Below are 25,941 nucleotides of genomic sequence, written 5' to 3'. Positions count from 1 at the left end.
AAAAAAAAAAAAAAAAAAAAAAAAAACAAAGATCTTCTAATCTCCAAAAATCACTTCCAAAGATCGTACACATACGCGTACGTACGGCCCGTTTTTACGGCAATTCAAAGATCGATAAGCGTTTTAATATTTATTCCAACTTGAACGAGAACCAACGAAACTAACTAATGAAAAATATCCATAGGAAACGCGCATAGCCGAACGCGGGATAGAATTCTATCAGGGGCGGCGCGCTTCCCCCCTTCTTCTCCCTCCTCCCCTCCCCTCTCCCCCTCCCCTTATAGCTTTCAGGTATGTTGATTGCGAGCAGCGATGCGCGCATAGGTGCCCCGGTCGCATAGCTTGGCCGCGGCGAAGTGAAGCTATGCGCCGGGTATAATACCGCGCCGTTGAGCGACATCGGTTAAAGCGATGCTCCCGAGCGCGCCGGTCAGATAACCGACGGACACGTGGGAAAATTACCGTGCCGGCCGCAAGCCGATTCCTCAATCCGCCGCGCGGCCCATTGTGACTTCAGCATTTACATACCGCTATTGATTTATTCCTCCGATGCACTCTCGAGCGCACGCACCTCGGAGGAAACGTTGAGCGCAGCGCGTGAGAATCTGAGAGGAATTCATCAACCTCGTTTGTCTAAAATTTTTTCGAACGGTAGAACGGAGAACCGATCTATCTGCGTGCGTTCGCGAGATAGATATCTATTTTTATCTCTTCTCTTGGGATTTTATTTTTTTCTTGGGGAGAGAAGAGAAAATTATTAATTTTTAAGAAAATCACGTGATTTTTGGGATCGTAGGTTGATTGGTTATTATTAAAGTTTCGAGGTATGGGGTTAGCAGATCGGGGAGATTTATATCTGTAATAAATGTGAAATTCATGTGCACGTGTTGTTATTTGACCTATGCGAGTGAGTTGATTAGAAATTTTAGAGAAATTGCGCGTGAAAATGCGTGTGCACAGAGGAAATTCTCCTGTCATTGTGGATTGGGGATTTTTTTGGAAAAAAATGGAGTAACTATTTTAGACGAAGTTCGAGAAAAGAAATTGGAAAGAAAATTTCCTCGATCTTGTTTTGGTACCACGAGCTCCGAAATTTTACTTCCTTCTTTTCGAAATTTTCATCTCGAACACTCGCAATAAATATTTTCCATCGAATCGAAGCCCGGAAAGCACAGAATCCACGTCGAAGGAGCAAAGAGTTGATCACGTTCGTAAATAAATCAACGGATGGAACATGGAGGATGTATCAAGCCAAGGTCCATAAATGTCTCTCGATCCTCGAGACTGTTCAACTGCTGGTACATTGAAAATCGTTCCGGGGAAAGCGATCGGGGTCGTTGTTTAAAAAGAAAGTCTCGAACGGCCGGGTTAGGAGGGCCTAACCGGCGAGGTCTCGATTTCTTCTCCCCGATACGTCTCCTCCTCGCTACGTATTTCCTGCATCCGCGCCGATTCGCAACAACAACGGACAAAATTTACGCCGTGGCCGAGCAAGAAGCGCGCCGCTCATAAAGCGCATAGCATAAATCAGGAGAACCTACCACCTTCTCCTCGCTCCTCTTCTCTCGCTCCTCTCTCTTTCCCTCCTTCTCTCTTGCATTCCTCCTCCACCTCGTCGCGATTCGATTCTCTTCTGCAGCGGCAGGTCGTCGCCGGTGACTCTAAGTTCGAACGGGTCGAGAAGCTCGACGGTAATTACCTCGGGACGCTTACCGATCCGACGTGGACGTCGGTTTATAAATTACGCTGTTCCGCCGATCGTGGCCGAGTTGTTGATCTTGTCATCCTCGGTGTTGTCCGATCGACGACCGACGACCGACCCCATTAATTAAAAAGGAGCACGAGGTGAGAATTTTTTTTACGAGATTAAAGATCGAAACTGGGTGGAAAATCGAGTAAAGTTTCCTTCGACGTACGGAAACAAATATATTGAAGTTGAACGAGGAGAGATTAAAGATCGAATCGCGGTAATAAGAATTATACGTACGTATGGTATATTCGAATTTCAGAAATTAGATACTCTAATGATCAATAATCCTAAACAACTCAAGCGGGTTTTAGCCGCGGACCCGCATAGAGTTCCTTAAGCGATTTATCGACACTCGAAATAGTGGAGTGTCGTTGGTGCCCGCTGCACACACGGGGATACAACACGGCCTCTGGAGGCAGCCACGGACCTAAGGCGAATTACAAGCCGGTACTTTGTCAGGGAGACACGTGACTAGCGGCAAATGAAGCGAGTTACGCGCGACCAAGCCGCATCGCTCCGTGAAAACGCCGTCTTAGTTCCGCGAGAGGTTGGCACGCGTTAGAAATCGTCCGTTCGTAACTTTGCCTCGTCGCGAGTAACTATCGCTCGCCTAAGACTTCCTGTTCCTTTCCTGTTACTTATCAGGATACGTTCATTAGGCGGACGTGTACACACCGAGTAATGGTTCTGTTACTTTCCCCCGGATAAAAATCGAATTTCATTTGAATTTTTCCCCGATACGTTCCATTAGCCGGCCTTTTAATTAAAATTCATCGAAATTGTTCCTTTACTCTTTCAACTATTAAACCCTATTGGCGAGGAGCAACGCGTGCAACAAGACTTTAAAACGAATAATTTCGTTCCCACTCGAAGAATCACTGTTTTTTTTTTCTTCTTTTTTTCTTCTTCTTCCTCTTCTTCTTCTTCGTCATACTTCATCAATTTTACGTATAACAATCATCCGCGCCAGGAATCGATTTGACGGAATATACATTTGTATCGAGTCAGTCCGAGTCAGTGACAGGTAAAAGTGGAACCGAGAGAGAGAGAGAGAGAGGTCGTAGCTTAGGAACGACATCCTGGAGCGTGCGAGTCATACGGGGGAAGGGAGGGATCCCCACTCGATTCCACACCAGGAGTTTCGCGCGTATCGCCTAACATCCCGCGACCGACGCCTCGCGACAATGTTACACCCGGCGCTTTCACCGATCGTGCACCGAGGTGAACCATCTCTGGATAGAGATTCGAAAGGCAGCTAGACGAGAGACGAAAGGTGGACGTATTTTTTTGAAAATTTGCACCCTGCAAAATTTTGAATCGAAATTTTTACTCTCATTCCCCGATCGATGAAATAAACTTTACCATGGAAGCGAGTGGATATGAGATTTCGAAATCCAGAATAAGACGAAACACGCTCCTCCTCCAGAACAAAGGCCCGTATTTGACCCGAAATATTAGCTCCATAAAGGAAAGAAAAAATAAAGTCTAACGAAAGAGAAAAGAGAAGAGAGTGAGAGGAGCAGGAAGCTAAGGTCGGTAGATTGGTTTTATCGGCGCGAGGCTATCTTTCGAATCCCAGAGAGGCAAGAGAGATATTGAGATACGGTGGCTGCGTGGATGGTAGCCCGGCATTTTCACAAGGAGGGAAGGGCATCCTTTTCTCCACGGGTTGACCATCGCGCGAATATAGGTGCACTTTTATATATATATATATATATATAGACGAGGGGCGGGGTAGAGGCGGCTGGTGACCCGCGGTAGACTTTCACCCGCACTCGCTACGACCTCACGCATACGAGCTGTGGGATTCTGCGCGGCACGGTCGAGGCGAAGCGTCCTCACGGACACCGCGGGACGACACCACACCACGAGACGAGGCACGAGAGCTGCGAGAGCACGAGGTGGAGAGCGGAGCCACCACGAGAGGAGCGTGGCCCGCGCGAAAGACGGAGGAGGAGGGTACGGGGGAGGGAAAGAAGAAGGAAGGGAAAAAAACGAAACACGGAGAGAGAGAGAGAGAGAGAGAGAGAGAGAGAGAGAGAGAGAGAGGAGGCAGGCAGGCAAGCAGCAGCGTGGCTACGTAGACAACGGCGAGAGAACGCGCCTTGGGGAGGGACAAGGAGCGTTTTCAGCTGGAGGTGGAAGCGGACTGTGGAAGAAGGAGGATAAACCGGCACCTGTACCCTCATAACATATAGCCGTGCCCCTCTACCCGGGGTCCAAGCGGACGTTCGTGCATACGCATCCGCGGGTGTTGGACCGTGCGTTCGGCCGTTTGTTTGACGGCGAGAAGGCGCAGGACCGTCGCGCGACACTACCCGCTTCCTTTCCTCCTTCCTTCCTTCCTTTCTTCCTTCCTTCCTTCCTTTCTTTCGTTCCTTCTTTTTCTTCCTCTTCTTCTCCTTTGTCTCTTCTCTTCCTTCGTTCACCTTCAACCGGATTCTATACTCTCTCTCTCTCTCTCTCTCTTTCTTTTTCTCTCTTCGCCGGCGTGTCTACGCCAGTGGAAGCGATCCGTCAGGGGTTCGAGATCTCGCGCGAGGATATGCGGCCCTGCGCGGTGGATGGCCTCGCAAAGAGAACGTTCTCGCTGCGTCTCGCTATTTGTCTTCCTTGCCGTTGATATCCGATACGAGCGGCTACCTTCTTCGTCTTCGCTCGTGCCCTATCGGCCCTAAGACTATCCACGATGGGATCGGCTCTCAGGCCAGCTGTTAGGGGGACATCGTTTCTAACGATTCCGCGTTTCACTCGTTCCACGCCGCTTGGAGGATGGATGGGTATAGAGATTGGTTGGAAATTTCGCGTTTGTTCGCGTATGCAAAGGGAAGCTGTGTAATAATATTATCGCTGTACGATTTTGGTAAATTGGGGTAACGAAAATCGATAGGCAAGTTTGTTATTTGAATATTGGAAAGGAAGGGAACACGTAGTGTTTGTATAAAACTCGGTTGGGTTCGGAAACACGGAGGGAGAGTACAAGGGAATTTGTTAAGAAATGATGAGAAAAGGTGATCGTGTGGGCTGGAACTACGGCCCTGAAGTGCATGTACGCGATGCTGTGCATAGAAGTGTTCGTCTATATACAAAGCGTAGGCGGCGCTCCTAGCAGGTGCTCATTAGATTACAGGGACGATGTTCGAGATGTTAGCCACCTTTTACTCACTGCTCGAGAGGCCTCCACGCAAGATTGGGATCTCCGTGGTGTTCTCTCCTCGACGTCGTTCGGGACCACCGTCTCCTCCTCCTCTTCCTCCTCCTCCTCCTACTCTTCCCTTTCCACGCGAAACACGGTGCACCTTCTCGATTTGCTCTTCCTTCTCCTTCTTTCTCGTCAATGTTCCCCGACTTTTTGCTACTTAAGAACTTCTACCAAGGTCCGAGTGTGAAACTAGTCTAGACCAAGATTCATCCTCGCTCTTCTAATTATGCTCAACATTCTCCTCACTCTCGATATATTTATGGATGCAAAGTATATGGAAAGTAATGGATTTGATCGGATTTTTCACTTCGTTAATTATCCAATAGAAGAATCTCATTATGGAATAAGCTAGATTGTCTAGCGATCGAGTACACCAATAAATAACGCGATGGTCAACCGCAAACGACCTCTGTCCTTATCGCTATCAGCCTCCTATAAATCCTAACCCGCATCTTCACCCTGTTAAAATATGTCGGTTCTGCCGTGTGATCTTGGTTCTCTCTTGAGACCAGCACTTGATCCACTTACAATCCGTTGAGACTTTTTAAAAATTCGCGAAAAAGAAGAAGCAGCTTAAGAAGAGAGAAAGAGAAATCGACAAATCGTCTGACTACCGACATGATCTAATTCTACTCATCGTTCTCGAACAGAGAACTCGTAATAATTGCATAAGTTTGCTTTCACAAACGCAAACAAAAGTACGAAGGAGCACATTTTGAATCAAAGATAACGAAAATCTAAATACAACAGAAAGAGAGAATTTAAGGAGAAATTAAGACAAGAATAAAATTATAATATTTTTACGCTTCCCTCCATTTCTTCTTCACGAGATCAGTGAAATCAATCTCCCGTAGCCTAACTGCGCAAGCTACCGTCAGATCGCGGTAATGGGCGCCAGCCTCACCGACTTGAATTTGTCGCTCCATATCTCGCCCCGGAATTTATGAAAGCCGGCCTCGCCATAATTTACGCGGTCAGAGTTGCGCGCAGTAAATAACAGCGGACAAAGCGAAGCTGGACGGTGCAGGAGGCGGAATTCAGAACTGGCCCTCGAGCGGAATCCTCCGCTGTCGTTTCATTTCTCTTTGGACGAACGAGACTTTTTTAAGAATAAACGTAAAATGACATAGAATCGAACATTGCGATATTCATTGTTAAAAAATAATTTGAAGAACCTTGTTACGGATTATTTCATCTTATTCACACTTTTCTTTAACCAAACAAATATCTTGAATTTCGTTGTTGATGCTCAAATTGCATCGAGGTGTAACTAAAGAAATTCCTATTATTATAACAATCTCTTTTTTAATATTCTTCTAACCAGTGAAGAATCGATAAAAAGAAAATCTATATGCAGTCGATCCACGGTGTGGACCAGTTTTCTCCTTGGATCCTGACCCAAATTATCGGCGAAATACGATTTCGAAACGTAACCGGGTCACGGAGCCGAAAGAGATTATGTTGGGCGCAGATACGTAGCCGCTTCGCTTCCGCGAGAAGATGGCAGCGCGCGGTGGCCGCCAGATGCCACGAACCGGTGCACGAGCTCGAATCACCGAACAGAATCTAATTACCGCCTAATTAGGACGATCGTGTATCGTCGGAGCGATTGCATCGAACAACGAGTTAAGGAGCGGTGCACGGCCCCGGCTAGATAGGCCATATTTCCTCTCCGCGGACGACTTTCGATACACGGTGAAAATGATTAGCGACAATGCGGGGCGACTCGATCGTTAATTACCGGTACACAACGTGTGATACCGTTTCCTCGGCCATTTTTCTCCGCCTGCAGTTCGCACGAGTCGACTAACCCGTCTCTGCTTATGGATCACGAGATTCGTGAGAGGGGAAAAACTTTTGGATCGATACGTCTGTTGATTTATATTTGGATCGATACGAATTATTGATTTATATTTTAATGTTTGGAATTGAAAGATAAAGCATTTCGTGTGTTCTAAAAATTGAGGGAAAAATTCCACCGAAAGACAATAGGAATTAATTATTCGTGAGAGGGGAAAAACTTTTGAATCGATACATCTGTTGATTATTCGCTGAGAGAGGAAGAAACGTAGAGAAACGTGTATAGAATTTATTTATCATGATTATCGTAACCGAGAGAACATTCTAAAATTTTCGAATACAATTATTGATTTATATTTTAATGTTTGGAATTGAAAGATAAAGCTTTTCGTGTGTTCTAAAAATTGAGAGAAAAATTCCACCGAAAGACAATAGGAATTAATTATTCGTGAGAGGGGAAAAACTTTTGGATCGATACGTCTGTTGATTCGCTGAGAGAGGAAGAAACGTAGGGAAACGTGTACAGAATTTATTTATCATGATTATCGTAAGCGAGAGAACATTCTAAAATTTTCAAATACAATTATTGATTTATATTTTAATGTTTGGAGCTTTGAATTGAAAAATAAAGCATTTCGTGTGTTCTAAAAATTGAGGGAAAAATTCCACCGAAAGACAATAGGAATTAATTATTCGTGAGAGGGGAAAAACTTTTGAATCGATACATCTGTTGATTATTCGCTGAGAGAGGAAGAAACGTAGAGAAACGTGTATAGAATTTATTTATCATGATTATCGTAACCGAGAGAACATTCTAAAATTTTCGAATACAATTATTGATTTATATTTTAATGTTTGGAATTGAAAGATAAAGCTTTTCGTGTGTTCTAAAAATTGAGGGAAAAATTCCACCGAAAGACAATAGAAATTAATTATTATTATACACGTTTCGAATAAATAAATATCCTCCCGAAACAATCGAGCTGTAACCTAACATAATACAATTCCTTTAAAAGAAATCCGAGTTAAATCGTAAAACATTCGAAAAAAGGAAATGTCTTATGGTAATATCTCTTCAAAAAACTGTGAAGAAAAAAGGGAAAGAAAGAAGGAAAGAGCAAAGTGATGGTCACGGGAGCGGGATATGCCCGTTACTTAATCCCATTAACATAATCGAACGGCCGATCTAGCGCGTCCTCGCGAATGAAGCTTGGATTTAGCGTCGGCACTTGTAATGTTCGCCTCTAGCAATCAACGCGAAGGAAATAAAGCCGCAAGTTCGCAAACAGTCGTCGGTTTATCCGTTTGGTGCTCGTTTCAAAAGTTGTCCTGGGTGTATACCTTCGCCGAGATAGTTGCTAGAGACGGAACGAGGAAGGGAGGATGGAAGTGGAGGAGAGGAAGGCCCGGCAAACTGGCGGCCAGGCGGCTTAATGACGATGTTAATTAATATATTTGAAGCGTCGGCGACGCGGCGAGACGGCACGAAACCGCTCGCGTCGATTAGCATAAGCAAACCGAGCGAGGCGAGCGCACGGTACGCTCGTCGAAGTGTTAATTCCTCGCCGGGTCGCCGCGTGGTCAGGTGATCCCGTGGAACAGGGTGAGGAAGAGGACGACGAGGATAGAGGCGAGGGATACTCGAAGAAAGAATATATATATTCTTTTTGTTGTTGAAATATTTATAATAATACGATCATTAATTTGAAATCGATCATCTTTTCAATTCTCCACGAGATTCTTTCGTGAGGAAGAATACAGATTATGCGAAGGAGAAGTGTTTGGAGCGTAAGGATGTAAGAAAAGCGAAATATCGGAAATGAAATGCTCGAAAGGGAATAGTTGAAGGGAGAAGAGAGGATGCGTGGAAGATAAGAGGAGATCTTTAAAGAAGAAGAATGTTTAAAAGGAAGTATAAAGAATCTAAGAGACTTATGGAAGAAGGCACTACAAAGACAGAAGGAGGAGTGGCATTGTTTGGTTAAGAAGAACTTTAGGAAAGAAGAAAATGAAGTAAGAAGTGAAGAAGCTGCAAGAAAAAAGATATAATTCTTGGGGTTAGAGAATTAAAATAAATGAAACTAAACCTCCCCAACTTCTTAAAAATTGAACAAGAAAAAACGGTATATAAAATACCATTCTTCCTTTGATTAAATACGAATCAAAAAAGATCCGATCCAAAAATAGTAACCATTGTATCTCTCTCTTTTCCGAGAAGTTGAATCAACAATTTTTCAAGGAAAAGAAAAAAAAAAAATGGAATCTCTTCGACGCAAAGTACCGTTCGCATAGCGTCATCCTTCCAGAGTCCTAGAAAAGGGGTCGAAGGAAAGAGCAAAAGGCAAATGGAGAGAACAAGATCTCGACGGTAAAAACGAGAAAATAGAGAGGAAAGAAGAAAAATAAGAGGAGAGGCGATCTCGTGTGACGGTGAAGCGCGAAACGACGCGTGTGTCCAGCGCGGCGTAGCTCCTCTTAATGCGAGCCGAGTGCTCGGCAAACAAAGTCGCATTAGTGCGCACCCGATCCATTAATGAAATCAAAACGAAACCTATGAGAGAGGAGAGACGTTCCTTTCGCTGGATTGCGTCATTAGAGCTGGCCAGTCCAAAGCTGGTGGATTAACCGTGGGATCAAGCCACGCACACCCGCCGATTATGTCACACCATTATTTCATCCGTTTATGTCTTTATGCGACGTCCGTGTATTTCGTCAGACGCGCATCATTAACGCGCGTAATAACAGCCACGAGCGACGACCAGGAAAGGATATCGTGAATTACGAATTACGAGAAAGAATATCGCCCGATTCTCGTAAATTGCGTGGGGTAGCTTGGATCTATGTAAGTTGAGGGAGGAATTGAGTTGAATTCTTAGGCGAGGAAAGAAAGAGCGAAAATTATTCGATCGTGTATCTATAGCTATAACTACGTCACGATTGATCATCGAAGAAACATGGAAGAGATATCCCATTAGAAACACTTATTTCAAACACTCGTTTATAAATGGTTGGAGAAAAATCGTTGCACAAACTTAATAATCTCTGTTTCGGTATCATCCTTAACCCTCGATAAATCGGCGAACGAATCTCTCACGAGTTCCCATCGTTTCCCTCAAGATCGCTCAATCAGCTGACTCTCGCAAGTACTTGTCACTCAATCTTAATTTCACCAGAGGCGGCCCGCTATTCCAACACTATTCATCCCGATTGCGCAAAAACCGATTAATTCGCGCGTTCGTTCGCTCGCTACTACGACCAATCTCTACTGCAACTACAAACTGCATGCTTCGATTAGACGAGCATAATTTAGCCGTTCCAACCCGTTAAGATTATTTTCCACATTTGCGGTGGATTATCATCCGATTCGATCCAACGATCGAACTCGCGATCGTCGTTTGAGATTCAATTCTTCTTGCAACAAAAAGTTTCCAACTCGATCTTATTAATAATTAATAATGCAGAACAATTAATAGTGTAGAACGAAAGGGAGAAAACATCTCTGTGAACGGATATACGGGATCGGCAGGCCGCAAATCTCCGAGGGAAGAGAGAGAATCGATACATATACGGACGAGCGAATAATACCAGCCGCCCGATTTGTACGCTATTAGCACCGAGAGTGGATCTCCGATCGCCGTAGTGTAATTCTCGATCGTACGACCGTTACTCCGTGAAAATCGGTCGTAAAAAGCCTGCTGGCGAGTCGAGGGCGATCGCGCCTTCTCCTTTTATTGCTCCATACGTCTGTGGCAACCTACTAACGACAACCGAGACCTATCCCTATCTGCCCCGAGTTATGTATACGCGTAAATCCCCTTATCTTTTCGTAGATACAACTTGCTCGCCCTCTCTTCTCCTCCTCCTCGATGCAATTTCGCGTCTCCTCGCGTCTCGAAGTTTCCACGGTCACGGAAGTTCGATGAAGAGAAGATTTCGAAGCGAAATGGTTATAGATGGGAAGAAAGTGGGCTAAAGAATAAGCGAGTGCTCGTTATCGCTCGGCTTTTAAGGATCGAAAATGAGGGGGGCTACTGAATTCGTATTTATGATACGCTTCAAGAGTCCACGCGACTCTTTCTAAGAGGTGAATCTTGATGTTGTGGGTGGATATAAGTTGGCAGGAAATTGAAACGGAAAGATGGCTCGATAGTCTGGAAAGGAGACGGTTAAGGTTAGAATTTTTAAAGGAAATTTATTTTTTATCTATAGAGAATTATTATTGAAGAACGTTTCACAAGTGGAATCGGTTAGCCTGTGAACGAATCTCGGGTAATCTGTTGAGAATTCTTAGTTACGAGAATTGGCGGAATTTGAAATTTCATAGTTTATAGTTATTTTGTTATACATAATAATTATTGAAATTTATTAGCTATAAATTTAAAAAATTTTAAATCAAAAGTGTCAAAGAGCTTGATTGTAAAGGAATAATTAGTGTCTAAGGTCATTTCGTTCCTAGTAATTTCATCACACTATGGAAAGGTTAACTCCAATTTCATAATTAACCGTAGTATTATATAATTGATCCCTTACCTTACCCATTTTTCCATTGCTTCCATGTGTTGGTATTAGGTATTTATCACTTTAACGCCGTGTCAGGCCCAAGACGTTGAAATATTATACATAATTTGTACCTAGTAATCCGCGATCGTTTAATCCGAAGTCAGAGCCACAGTTGAAGCACAGATTTAGGTTATGTTCGCTTATACTCGGACCTTAACCCTCGCGCTATCCTCGCGATACAACTCATCCTCGAATTGCTAATTTTTATCAACGAAGGAAAATTTTTAAACGCGCGCGATTAATCATACAATTTATAATATCATACAATAAAAATTCTATTAAAAAGAATCTTTATAACAAAACAATCAATTACTCATCGATCATCCTTTTACCATTTGCCCTGCCGCACTTACTTTTAACTAAGAAAAATCGATGATAACGCTATCCACTCATCGATTTACTGAAAACAGTCCCATCTATCCCCCCCATAAGTTAAGAAAAATGGAGTTTCATCGGTGCAACCAGATTGCCAACCAGACACCGTTCCCAAGTAGCTTATCATAGATGAAGCCCGATCGTCGTTAGGCCAACAGGAGAAAGGGATTCCTCCGCGAAGGAACAGTTGTTCGCCAGGTGAATTCTCGCGAATTAGCCGCGGTCGCAAAGCCATGAAATTTTATCGTGATGCGATGTGTACACTTAATTATTGTAATCCCCCCGATCGTACGTTCCTCGTAGGGACCCGCGTTCGCATATACGGTAAACCCCTTTATTGCTCCATTCATTGAAACGCGCCAGGCTACCTAACGACAACGACGACGACGACGACGACAACGACGACTACGACGACGACGACGACGACGACGACCTATTCCTATCGGACGCGAGTTATGTGCGCGCAAATATCGTTATCTCCTTATTTCTTCGCGACTCTCTCTCTCTCTCTCTTCGTCTTATTCCTCTGCCCCTTGTCTTCTCTCTCTCTCTCTCTCTTTCTCTCTGTCTCTTTGTCTCGTTCTCGCGGCCGCTTGTTCTGCCAGACGGCGGTTTTCCTGGGCTCTGCACCGTGGGCTCACACGGGTCGCCGATAAAGAATCTCCGAGGACGTTGTAATGTCAACGGACATTAGAACGAGAATATCGTAACGAGGATGGTGGCCGGTTGCGATCGAGCGCCAGAACCAAGAGAAAATCTCAAATGTTAAGCCGCGAATAAGCCGGGGATAAATGCTGCCCGACAAGGAATTCTAATGCTAGAGAGGAGGAGAGGGGGGGGAGGAAGGGTATAGATAACCCCGTGACGGATATTCGCCGATAGATGGCCGGCTCGGGATCGATGTTAACGAGGATCTAACTGAAGCTGAAAGGAATGAGCTCTGGTTCAATTAAATCGGGAGAGAATTATCGTTATATCGGTGTCCGTCTCTTGTTAACGATCCCAGGCGTTCCGTGTTGTTGGTGTTTCAAGCGAAATACCTTTTTAGGTTAGGTGTACACTGATGATACGTTCTTCTCGTTTCTTTCTTTCTTTTTTTTTTTTTTTTTTTTTTAATATATCGTACATTAGATACAATAGTTTTCGCGGATTTCATTTATGAATGAAAGTTAATAATAATTTGTTTTCGTTGATTGAGTAAAAAGTTACTATAGATCGTAAAAGTTACTGTAATAGGACATAATTTAACTTTAAAATTAACTTACTACGAAAATTATTAAATTTACTATGGAAATTATTCTATTATTCGTCAAAATATATATACATATATATGTATATATATATATATATATATATATGAGCATCCCATCTAAAATAATCAATAAAAGAAGACTTTCTTCAGAAGAAGGCGCTTGCCTAATTATAACGAAACGTTTTTTTTTTTCCTTTTTTTTTTTTTTTCTTCGAAAAAACTTGTTTATCAACTTTCGTTCAGATTTAATCTGTTCGAAAAATAGAAAAGAATATTAAAAGATAATTGAACGAAAGGAGAGATAATTGAAATATAAAAGTAATCTCCTTTCCAAACGTCTCTTATTTCCCCGTGAAATTATAATCGAAAGTTAAATAAGGGAGATTGGCGATGATCGAATGGATTCCGTGTCGGTGAACAGGAACTTGAAAATCGATTCATCGCCGGCCTTACGTACACTTTCGAGACACGGGCTGTACGTAACTATCCGAGAGCGCAAGGTGCACGGTATTCTCAACAGTTTCCACTGTGCGCCATACATAATGGAGGTTAGCCGCAGGATGGTAAATCACGAGACGCCATGCGGGCGTAGTTATATCGTGCGTGCGTGATGGAAGATTAGTACGGCATTGTGCGAGCACCGTGGAGGCGCGCGATGATTTATCGCTTACGAAAACCGGCGCACCGGTGACTCTGTCTGCCGCGATCATCGAAATGGATCTTCGATTACGAAGATCCCACCAGATTATCGATCCTTCTCCTCTCTATCTTCCCCTTTTATCCTCCTTTCAGAATTTCTATTATTCTCCTCTCTCTCTCTCTCTCTCTCTAAATTTCGAATAACGAGGTAACGAGAGATGGAGAAAAATCTCTGAAAGATCCATCCTCGTATTATTCAATAATAAAATATTATTAATAACAATTTTATGATAGTTTTTAGAATTTTTTTCTTTCATCGTCCAATCCCCATCGAGTAACCCCTTAACTTCGTTCTATGGAATTAACACAAATTTTTTTTTTCAAAAATTGGAAATCAACACGGCCGAAATATGAAAAGATTGAGACATGCTCCCGTATAACGATTACTCGTTTGAAACGCGCGTAAGTTTAAAGTCACTTAGAATCGTGGAAGAGTTGGGGGGATCGGAGGGGAGAACAACGGGCGCAGGCGGAAAGGTATGGGGGGAGGGAGGGGGAAAAGGGGCCCTGTACGAGACAAAACCGCACTACTGTAAATGGTAGCAGCCTGCAATCATCATATTTCTTGATGATGGTCGGCCGGGCTACGTATGTACGTACACAGGGGACAAGGAGAATAGAGTCCCCGCGGGAGAGAGCCGGCAGACCGAACCGCAAAACCGTTCTGTTCCTTATTGCTCGACCTCCGTGCTCGGCCTCTCGTCCGTCCCGCGTCACGGACCGCTCTTGCTGGACCGATTGAGACCGCAGAACGCTTAAGAACGCGAGACCCAGGTATGTGAAACAGCCGGACGACTTTCGAGATGATTTCACCATTGACCTCGCCGAGATAGACGTTTAAACCGAGACACCAATAGCGTGGATGGTCTTTCTAACAGTGTTGGGGCTTTTTTCAGACCTTCGATTGGATTTGGTTAATTGGATGTATTGAATTCTCAAGACAATTGCATTTTAGAAGGATTTTACGATTATCCTTTGAACCGAGACACGCTGGTAATGGCGAACGATCTAATAGATTTACAGATAGTTTGCATTTTTCTTTCTTTCTTTCTTTCTTTTTTTTTTTTTTTTTGAAAGCTTTCAATAATAATCCAACTTATTGCGCGTAATAATTTATTTCAACTAACGATAACGATACGGGGAATCGATAAGTAAATTTTACTCGCTTGCAGTCAAAGATCTTGTAAGATTTTTAATATTCAAATGATCGGTGAGAGAGCGGTGGTGATTGAGGATAAGAAACGAGATTTAATAATTTGTTCAATTTACCACAAGTTAAGTTCCCCGACTAATGAAATTACCAACGGGATTAAAACAATGAAAATCCTTTCCTTGAAGAAGGATCAGAAGATACAGAATGAATAGAGAAATACATCCATTTTTTCGTCGTCGTAAATATAATAAACATTTTTAAAAATATAAGATTCCCGATTAACACAGCAATGATAAAGGATATATAGCGAGACTCGCCAAAGGGACAGAGAAAGAGTAAAACCATTAAATACCTTGACCACTAACACGAGCGAACAATGCAATTTGTAGCCGCGAGGTGGTCCTCGTCCCCCTTTCGAGCGGTTACGTATTCGGGTTCGCTTCTGAACCGCGAACGAGGCCGGGACGAGCGAGGGTGAACACTCCCACGAAATACTGCCAACACTAGCGATCCGCGAAATGTTACACGGTCCGGCGGGGGCTACGAACAACGGCGGGCCGCATTTTTTCCCCGTTTCGTTCCAACGTGTCTGATTTATAGCGGGAATTCCGTGCACACGGTTACAAACCATTCAGCGCCGGATTCCTGAGGCCCAGCTGGGAGGAGGGGGGAGGAGAAGGAAGAAAGTATGAGCGGCGACTTCCGACCACGCTTCTTGCCCCGTACGTGCAGTCGTTGAATTAGAATTGAGAATTGCTCTTTTGTTGGGAAGTTTTAAAAAGGGAATTTTACTCGGACCCAGGATCAAATAAATTACACTTGTTCGTAAGAATTAGTAACACTTTCAACGACCGATATTGTAATACGGCATAAAATTAATACGCGATTCATAAATCCATGGTAAGGTAATCCTTTGTGATGCTCAGAATCACTCTTCTCTTTATTCTTTCTTATTTTATAGACGCCATTCTTAGCAAATCTTTATTATTACACCTTGTCTTAATTACATTCAAATTTCTCGGGAACCTCGTTTGTAAATGTAGTTTATGCACACTTTGTTTAATTATATACACAGATATCCGAGTTTGATATTTTCAGACAGAGTTTGTATAGGATATTCACATACAAATGTACGCGTGCATTGTTAATAATAATAATAGACAACAATGTTGTTAATATGGAACATTAGCAATAATTCCTGAAACTTATTACTATTAACGTTAAATGTAAAGAAAAAATAAAAGAAGATACATCATCGAGAAATATCATTTCACATACGCCAAACAACGCATAATTTTAACGCACGTATAAATACATAGAACATCGAATAACAGGAATAAAAGAGATTATTAATTTTATGCAAGAGAATCTCTTATGGAGATCTTTCTCCAAGATTCGAACAAAGTGTTTTATCCATTGTATCTTCGACTTTGGATAAAACAATCGTTCGATAACGCACGTGCACAATTATATCATTCCGATATTCTCATTTATTTCCGTAACTATTTCCTAGCCTCACTGTGGATAGCACCAGATTCTCATGCTTCCGGCAATTGATCGTGACTCAACTTAACCAAGAATCGTCCTTTATGATCTTTCCACCCCGAACGAACGGGGAAAGTGGCGATTTACCTCACAACACAAACCCGCGAATCATTTTCTCACTCTGATCATTCGACTAACATTCGGCCTCTTGTAATCTTCCCGTAACGATACACGCGGCTCCGTTAATCGGTAGCCGGTGTATTCGTTCGGTTCACGAATTATGGGATCGTGGAAGGCGGTTAAATCACCCTGCTCCAACTTCTTCCTCTCCTCCCCCTCCCCCCCTCCCCCTCCTTTCTCGAGGTTATTTTTCTCGTGTTTCGCCTTATCGAGGCCGCGTTAAACGCGGCGAGGACTGGAAACGTCCACTAGCGAAGGGCGCTATTAATTCTGATTTAAGTTCCCGTTACGGCGGCAGTGTGTGGTCCCCATATATCAGCCTGCGCTATATCGCTTGCCGCTCCGAAGCAACGCCTTCCGTCGCGCGTATAAACCATCCCCCGGCCTCCCCCCCCCTCCCCCCGCTATACACGCGCGACGTCCACCACGCGGATGAATAATTTGGATACAATCTTAATCCAATGACGCATTGCCTCCGGCCTGCGCGATCCCACGCCGCCGGCTGCTTTGCCCTGATTAAGGGCCCGCCCTCCTTTCGCGCTACCGTAAATCTGCCGCTCCGCTTTCTCGCGGCTCACGAGCTTAACCCGTTGAATAGTGGTCCAGGAGGACAGGGGACCGCTCTTTACCGCTTGATTAATTCTTGGAACACGCCGGATATACGTGTTTCGGAAAACGTGACGACACACCGGCCTTGGCCTCACTTTTCCAAATCTTCTTCCCAGATTCTTCTTCGGTTCAACTTCTTCGCGAAAATTCTGAGAAACTTTGTGAAATTTTAAGTTTCTTTTCTTGAATATTATAATGTTTTTATCAAACTCGCTCATTTCTCGAATCGTTAAATAGGAGAGGAGATTTTGTTTCAAAAGGAAATTGTAAATTATGAAAGGGAGAAAATAGGAAACGATGAAAATGATTTTTCCATAAAAGATATATTTCTTTGTATAAATTTCAGAAAGGAACTTTTCTTTTTCAAAGAAGAAAAAAAACGCCTAATCGGTTAAATAATTTCTTCAACGGAGGAGGAATGGAGTAGGTACGAAAAAAGAAAAGAAAAAAAAGGTGCAACGATTCGATTCACTTTCACCAGTAGCGACCACTATATTACAAAGAGGATAAAAGCCGATACCGATGAAAGATAGATCGGCACGGAACGAAAGTTTCCTCGGATGCGGACGAGGATGCAAAGTACCGAAGCGAAAACAAAGCGGACAGCGAGAAGGATGCCCGAGGAAGAAGGAAGTGGAGGCTCTCGGAGTGGAGTTCCGAGTGGAGTGCGCGGCGAGAGAGATTTTCTCGAGCGCGGCGAACGTAAACCGATCCGCTCGAGATGGGAGCAAATGACAACGCGTGCTTTGCATGTCGAGGGCCCTTCTAGCGGATACCGCGAGTAAATAAGGCGGAATCTGCACGTCGCATTGTTTGACTTTCCGGACGGGCGTCTAGGGCGACGACGGTAAAGGGGCCGACTCCGCGCGCACGACAAGACCGCGAACAGAAAAGACGATCCACTGGCTGATTTGCCAGAACCCTTCTTGGAAAAGTCGCTAGCCGGCCATCGTTCCGACCGGTTACCGTTACCACGCCGAACGAACGGCCCGCCATTTTTCCTCCCACGGCGATTAATCTTCGATCAATCTCGGAATTCTGGACGTCGTTACTCCTCTCCCTCGACCATTCGTGCGATTCGTTTCTTCTTATGGATTTAGCAGAGTTGGAGTATAGTGCGCGCGTTGGATTTGTTTGTAAATTGCGAGTAATTTGTTGAAGACGAGGGTGGGAGTATAACGTTAGAAATAGAATTTTTTTTTCCTCCAAAAGATTGATTAGCTTTCATGATTTTACATTGTGCGTGAGAAATTTTTATGTTTCGCCATCTTGTTCGTCGTGATAATTCAATTGTAAATGGCGTTTCCTTGGTTATTTTACGAGAAACTTGAAGCTCATATTATCGTGATTCGAGTGACTTGAACGCCTGGTAAGGCACGAGATCGAAATCGATTCAAACGAATATTTCACGCGACCGCGGAATTCTAATTGTAATCTCGTTTTATACTAAAACTTTCGATATTGGATCACGCTCGCAATAATCAAATAATCAGATATTTATCTGGTGAAATATTTCACGAAGAAATTTTCAAATTCGTTGGATTTCCCGGAACGAAAAAGTATCCACTTTCTATCTGCGTTTTAGAGAAGAAGAAAAAAGAAAGAAAGAAAGAAAGAAAGAAAAAAACGACGTGAAAACGTGTTACGAGTAAAACGACAATCATCCGCTTTCCATCACGGAGAATACTACAGTCGTTTATTGTTCCAACCAAGAATCGATTCGCAGGTGACTGGTTTTATCGCTTCGCCGTGATTTTTCTCGTGGACCGCACCTGTTTATTCGTTTACGATCGAGGCGCAGATTGTTCCTCCTTGGAAAATGCACCTGCGCGCCCATAGATCGTGACCTGTAGTCGAACTTATCTCGTTTTACAGCGATACCGATGTTTGCGCTAGGCGAGAAAGTTTCTTTACAACCGGAATGGATGTGCGAATTTCTCTTTTGTAACCGCTTCGCGCGTTCGTCATTTGGATAAGCGCACAATGACACGTTCACCAAGCCTTGATTCTCCAACAAGCCAGCATGGATTGGAATGATTTAGGTTGAAATAAATTGGAATAGATGCGTGGACAACATCATCAACTCGTTGAGTAATGTGACACACGCACGTATGATATTTAATTTTTCCTTTTCTCTCTCTCTCTCTCTCTCTCTCGTTTAAAAAAATACTTGCACATAACCGAGAAGCCTGTTTAATAGCGATGGACCCGATAACAGTCTTTTTCAATTGATTTTCAAGCAATTGCATGGTTGTGTATTTATTCGAAGATTCATAACGAAAGGATTCTTATTGAAAGGAGTAGGAAGTTGGTCAATCAACATAGCGCTACTGGTATAATATCGAGTTATAGCAGTATTGATATTAAAATATTTGAATTGATATCGAGGTTTCGAAAATTTAACGAATAATAACAGAAATCGTAAACAAAGAATCGAAGATTATATACATCGTAGAATGAAAATATTATGGTTTTGAAGTAATAACAGACTTGAATCGCAAATGAGATGTGTTCATAAAGATCAAAAACGATAAATATTTATAGTTTCATTCGATAGCTAGAGAATCGTGTACGTGTTTGCGATTTGATTCTTTATCATTAAGAATATTATTACCTTTACAAGTTATATTTAAAATTCATTCGCGAATATTTATTCCCTATTTTCGTTTATACAAATGAAAAATAGAAGAAAAATTCCGATCTTAATGATCTTCGAGACTAAATCCTTTGAAGAATATCTACGAAACTTGTCTCTCTCTCTCTCTCTCGGCCACCCACCAGAAATCTCGGAGAATCTCGTCGAGCCGGGGAACGACAACTCGACAAAGAATCGTATCCTCGAGGAAGAAATCTTGGGTGATGAGCGAAGCGACAGAATAATCCTCGCCGTGGGACGTCTCCTCGGATACGCAGGTGCGGAACGCGGTGCCACGGGGCTCGGGAGCGGATAATCGATTAATCGATTGTGCGCTCATCGATGCCGGGCTGGTTGTGAGGCTAGGCGCAGAAGAGGAGGCGAGGGTATTCGACCGCGTCCCAACAATTAGCCTGAGAACGAGCGAGCTAGCGATTTGTCGCGCAAGATTTATAGCTTCATACATCCCGAGGAGAGAATCTCCTCTCCGCCAGGACCCTTCTGGACGCCCGCTCCCTCTCGCGACTTCGACCCATACGCGGCGCGCACAATCGAGAAACCGGCCTATCGCCCCTTCTCTCCAAGCGGTTTGACATCCGCTTGGAGAGACTATGGTGGATCTTCAACGAGATCAACGAGAGATCCGTCGTTGACCGGCTGTCCAACCACTGAGCCGTCCTTAACCGTGACCTACCGGAATGCAGGGAAGTCGTCGAACCTTTCCGGTTCGTTTCGAGGTGATCGAAAAGGAAATCGAGCGGTTGGGGATCTTTAAAGAATTTTTGGAGGGTTAAAGATATAATATAATTCGCGAAGAATAAAAATTAAACTTTTCCTTTCGGTATTTTCGGTATTCGTTGAAATTTTTTTTGCGGGAAAGGGATAAGAAAGAAGAAGAGGAAAAGGAAAAGGATACGCGTGGAAAGAAATTCTATTTCTAGATATCTCGTTTTTTTCGTTTAGGAGGAGGAAGTGAAGTGTTTAAAGAATATCTCGTACAGAATCGATCTGCGCAAACGCATTTGGCGGAGATTAATTTACTCGAATGATAGAGAAATCGCTAATTGAATTTAAAGTGCAGGAATAAATGACGATGAAGACATGTTTGCACACTCGTTCCAGAGCCATTAATGGAAGGAGTGTTCGCTATTAGATTGAAATTGGGAATTTCTTTGCCGCGGCAAAAACCTATGGATGATTTGATCTATCAGCCGGATTCGTTTCGAATGAACTTTGGCACTTTTCTATCGAAAGTCCGCGATTCGTAATTCATCATCATTCAGAGTGACGTCTACATTATTGTAAACGTTCCTCGAACTTACTCCGCGTTCGCGTTTACCAACTTATATATATATATATACATATACATCATGAAAAATATCTCCTTCGTAATTTTTCAATTTTAAGAATTACTTCATACCTGTGTTTCAATAAAAAAAATGTTATATAATTTTTCCTCATTGACATTTAAAGATCGCGTCTGATTAATATTCTATTCCATAGTAGATAAAAAGAAGATTAGACTTGCATCTAATCTCCCAATAATTAATTGGAACCCATTATTAATTATTAATTTACGATAACAAGAAATGGATTCGATTTGACAAATTTTTCAAAATTCAAACCAATTCGACATTTCTCCGAACGAAATCTAGATCAAGGCACTTTTTAAAATAACGAATCATCCGCGAACCCTTGCCTAAAATCCCATTTCTCTCGCGGGGGAGTGTAATTATGGCGAATCGAGGGAGCGATAACCGTGAAACGGTACGCCGATATTGGCCAGGACATTACGGTCGCCTTTTAATAACCACGGCGCTAGTTTACCGTCCGCGGTAATGCCAATCTAATCTACCTTTTACGCCGTGGTTACACCTACACGCCCGGCCAGGAAGTGTACCCTCGCCACGCCGCGTTATCCTTATTTACGCCGCTCTTGATACTATATTGCCGATAGGTCTTTATCTACGCCGCGGTGAATAAAAACCGCCTCACCTCTCGGATAAATCGGATTTACTGCTCGCGGGTGAAACGAGGCGTGCGCGTCCCTATTCCCGCGTCTTTTCTTTCTCTTCTCTTTCTCCGAAGCCGCCGATCTCCGGTTACACGGTGCCGATCCGAGGGAGATACGGTGGTGAGGAAACAAGTGTAAAGAGCGATGTAAAGCGTGGTAATTATGCGATACAACCGGCCCACTCGCAAACGAGACGTGTAGCTTGTGTGTCGGAGCGAGCGAGCTCGTCAACTTCACCTCGAGGAACTTGGGATGCCCCGTGGGATCGACTCTAGGGATGTGCTCGTTTGAGAGAGAGAGAGAGAGACGTGGTTTTCCGTGGTTTCGTGGATTGTAAAGATGAATGGAACGGTGGTTCATGTCCTTTTTTTCTTTTCGCAGATAACGACGAGATAATCGACTTGGACGACGATCAACCCTTTGGGAATAGCAGCAACCGGTGGATGGCGAGATTTTTTTCTCCCTTATCTTATTTCGACGAGGAACACGTTGGAACGCGGGGGTTTTAAATAAAAGTTTTATCGTGGATTCGAGACGAGCACGAGGGGGAATTTGCGTAACGAGTTCTAGGAAGTTGAAAGTTCTCGCGGAAGATGAGATGTGTTGGTAGAGTTGAATTAACTATAGTGGAATAGAAGACGCGTGTTCGCATACGATCCGTTCCTTTCTAATTTCATTTTATTTATTATCGAAAGAACACGGGGAATTGTAATATTTAAGCTAAATCTAAATGCTTCTATCTAAGAAGGTATCTTTCGACGCAAATTATTTATCATCTTTACTAATGATAAATCTTTCTTCCATTTCGTTGAATTCACCCATATAAATATTCCATTGTACTTACTGCGCTCCTACAACCCCCCGTGAAAAGCCGTGGAAGAGAATCGGTGGAGATGACACCACGATCGTGGAAGCGAGCTGAACGGCAGGCGTGCACACTCTCTTCGAGGGAGCGAGGCGGCCGGCAGCGGAGGCAATCGCGAGAAAGCAGGAAGGTCGCGGAGTCTCGGGGCCCCAGCGGTCGAGACCCCGCAGGAATGCAACGGCGGCTCGAATTAATAGATCGAGGGACCCGGGCGAATTTATCCGCTTCGTGGCGGCGAGTTTAAAAGCGGCGCGGGTCTCCTTTGCATCTCGATCTCTCCTCGCGGTATACGGGGAGGGGGACGCGCGCGGGGGCCCCCGTGTGTGTATATACACGTTGGAACGTACAGCCATCGTCGTACAGACACCGTGGAGAAAGAGAGAGAGAAAGAGAGAGAGAGAGAGAGAAGCCCGGAGGAGAAGACAGAGCGGACGTTCAAGAGCCAACCGGGATATGTGGCCGCGTATATACGTTCCACCGAAGAAAAGTCCCCCGACTGGACTGTTCGAGCTTGCCTCTTCTTCTTCTTCTTCTTCTTTGTCGCGGCCTTTCTTCCACTCCTCTCCACCCGTTGTTCTCTCCTCCGCCTCTTTTCTTTCGCTCGTTCTCTTGTTGTTTCCGCGATGGTGGGACAAGTAAGAGGGAGACCAAGACTCTCTGGCCCTCGGTGATGAGTCCAGACAACGGTTGGATAACGGTTGGAATCGTATTTAGATAAGAGAGCGCGGAAGAGGGCATTGAAAAAATATTCGAATCCGAGGAGAGGGGCCCATTAAGCGCTTTGCATCGTGCCACCCCGGCACGCGCGACCCAACCGATAACTTCCATATAAGAAATGTCCTCGCAATTAAGTAGCGGTGTCGCTTCCGTCCGTGGGGAGAGGAGAACTTTTATTTCTCGTTGATAATCCCGCGTGTATTGCGCGCATGCTGTCATACAGTTACGTTTAATTCTTCACGCGCGAAAAATTTCTTTCGAAAAGTTTTAATTTGAAGCAGTTTGGAAAGCTGATTATATAGAATGATTTGCTCATTCGAGGGAATCGAGCTTCGTTCTATCGTGACATTTCTTTATTAATGGAAAAAATCTCTTTGGAGAAGTTTAATTAAAATTATTGGTTTCTTCCGTCTAACGCATAAGTGATAACTACCGATAAAAACTTTTCACCCTATCCAATCCTAACATAACAACTACACGGAATATCAAAAGTCTGAGGAAACAAAAGCAGAAATGTGACGAAACGCTACGCGTACGCACGGATGGGTGTTCGAAAGACGAGAACGAGGCCGTGAAAAATGGTGTAATTTAATCGAGCGATTCGACACGACGTCCTTACCTGCCTAAGCCTCTAAGAGGTGAGAAATGTTGCTCGTCCCGTGACCGATGTCTACACACGGCGCTGTCACGCACTGACATATCGCTCTGATAAAACCACGACCCGGCCAACGGTTTCTCCCTCGTCCTCGACATTTAAGTATTTCTTACACGGGGCAGCAGATTCGATAGCTAATGTCTCTTATGTAGAGGCGCATCCTCCACACTTTAGTGGCGAACACGACCTCAACCGTTGAACCCCGACGAGAGAGAGAGAGAGAGAGAGAGAGAGAGAGAGAGAGAGAGAGAGAGAGGATGCACCAGAAGAAAGGCTTCCCCTGAACCCTGGCCAGATCCGGTGGGAAACGATTAATAATCATCCCGAAGACGAGTTGCGCGCGTGTCTTTTCACCACCAGGTTTCCAGCTTCGTGCGCCTCCAAGACGTATCCGCGTGTACGCACGATTCGTGGGATTCGTCCGGAAAGCGGACCGACCGGTGCTACGTGGAAAGGTATCGCGCATCCCTCACCCGAGACTTTCGCTTATTAATAATCTTATTAATTCCCCGCTCGTTAGATGGGACAAGGTTAAGAATGGACTGTCACGGAAACGTAGAAATATCGGGTGTCCGCGAGTCGAGATATTAGATTGCTCTTTGGACTCGCGCTTAAGAAGATCTACACGATGGGAAACGCGTATCGAGGCTTGGGAAACGACTCGTTATCCGTGTTAAATGCGAATCTTGCCTTGCGTGGAGTTTGCTTTCTTGGATTTTTATATTTTTTTTTCCTTTAATTATTTTTGATTTATCTCCGCCTTATCGGTTATAACTGTTCTGTCCGCGAAATTATTATTTATACGCGTGTTTCACGAGATATCGATCCGATTGTGATACAGCTATTCGAGTTTATTAAAATTCCTTCCCTCCATTGCCTATATATATATATATATCAATAATAATTATTTCTCTGAAAAATTCATTCAAATTTTACGTATTTCCCTCTACGAAAGAATTTCTTAAAAATTGGCCATTATAACAGGATATATTCCATATCCTGCGAGTCATTAATATCATTTGTCAAATTGCTATCATCGTTATATTATTTTTCAAGTGTGTAGAGAGAGAATATCGCAGAAATTGGACTTCGTTTTCAAAGTTAATTATCAAACTACGTAACTAAACCAGTCGACGAAGATAAAAATTTTCCCAACTAATTCGTCAACGTCAATCGTTAACGAACCTCCTAACTTCGAGTCTGGGGAGGAAGAGGAGGAGGGAGGGGGCGAAGCGCACGAAGCGGGGGCGAGTTTTTCGCGGTCGGATAACCCACGCGGTCAATAACATTTCCGGCTCGATCCCGTTTGAAACACTAGACGGGCCGGCGGTGTAGCATTGAGTAATGCGGTGCGGAGTGGCAGTAATGAGGCACATTAATATGCAATGAAAATGTCCCTGCGCGGGCCGTGTTACTCGAGTGCGTGGGGAGTGTGAAACGCGCGATACCGTCGAGATAGTGAGCCAATATTAATAGCGGCCCTTCATTGTTCTACGATACTGAGCCGAGGGTCGGCTCCACGAATCCCCCGTTTCTCGATGTCTCGTTCCGTCCCGCTCGAACACGCGGACGAGAAATAGAGAGGGAGTTGAATTAAGGACCGGCCGAGCGTTGCTGGCCGAGGGAATGTGTACACGGGTGAGGAACGACAACGGGGAAGATTCGTCGAACGAGAACTAACGTCGTGATGGTGTATTGGATGGACGACACGATTTCCATCCCGAATATTAATCTTGTTAAATCTAGTCGTCTTTTGTTACGAACTTAACGAGCGAGAGTGACATCTAGTGATTTGGAATAAGCGAACGGCTCGTCGGGTAGATGGCGCTCTCGAGTTGAGGTTAGGTTATCTGTCTATCTATCTGTGTTGAAAGTAATTCTTTTAATATATTTTTAGAAAGTGTTTAAACGTTTTTTTAAAATTTGCCAACTCTTTCCCTTGTATTTATTTATCTTGAAAAGAAGAAGAAGAAGAAGAAGAAGAAGAAAG

The 25,941-nt window shown here is 43.8% G+C and overlaps 1 pseudogene; it reads left to right on the top strand.

The window, feature by feature from the left end:
• Positions 1 to 23,355, top strand: part of LOC122717643 — a 37,669-nt pseudogene extending 14,314 nt beyond the window's left edge.
• The last annotated feature ends 2,586 nt before the right edge of the window (positions 23,356 to 25,941 follow it).

Source organism: Apis laboriosa, unplaced genomic scaffold (genome assembly GCF_014066325.1).
Source record: "Apis laboriosa isolate Shangri-la unplaced genomic scaffold, ASM1406632v1 scaffold54_cov153, whole genome shotgun sequence".
Classification (NCBI taxonomy): Eukaryota; Metazoa; Arthropoda; class Insecta; order Hymenoptera; family Apidae; genus Apis; species Apis laboriosa.
The sequence above is the reverse complement of the archived record's forward strand: the minus strand, read 5'-3'. Positions and strand labels throughout refer to the sequence as shown.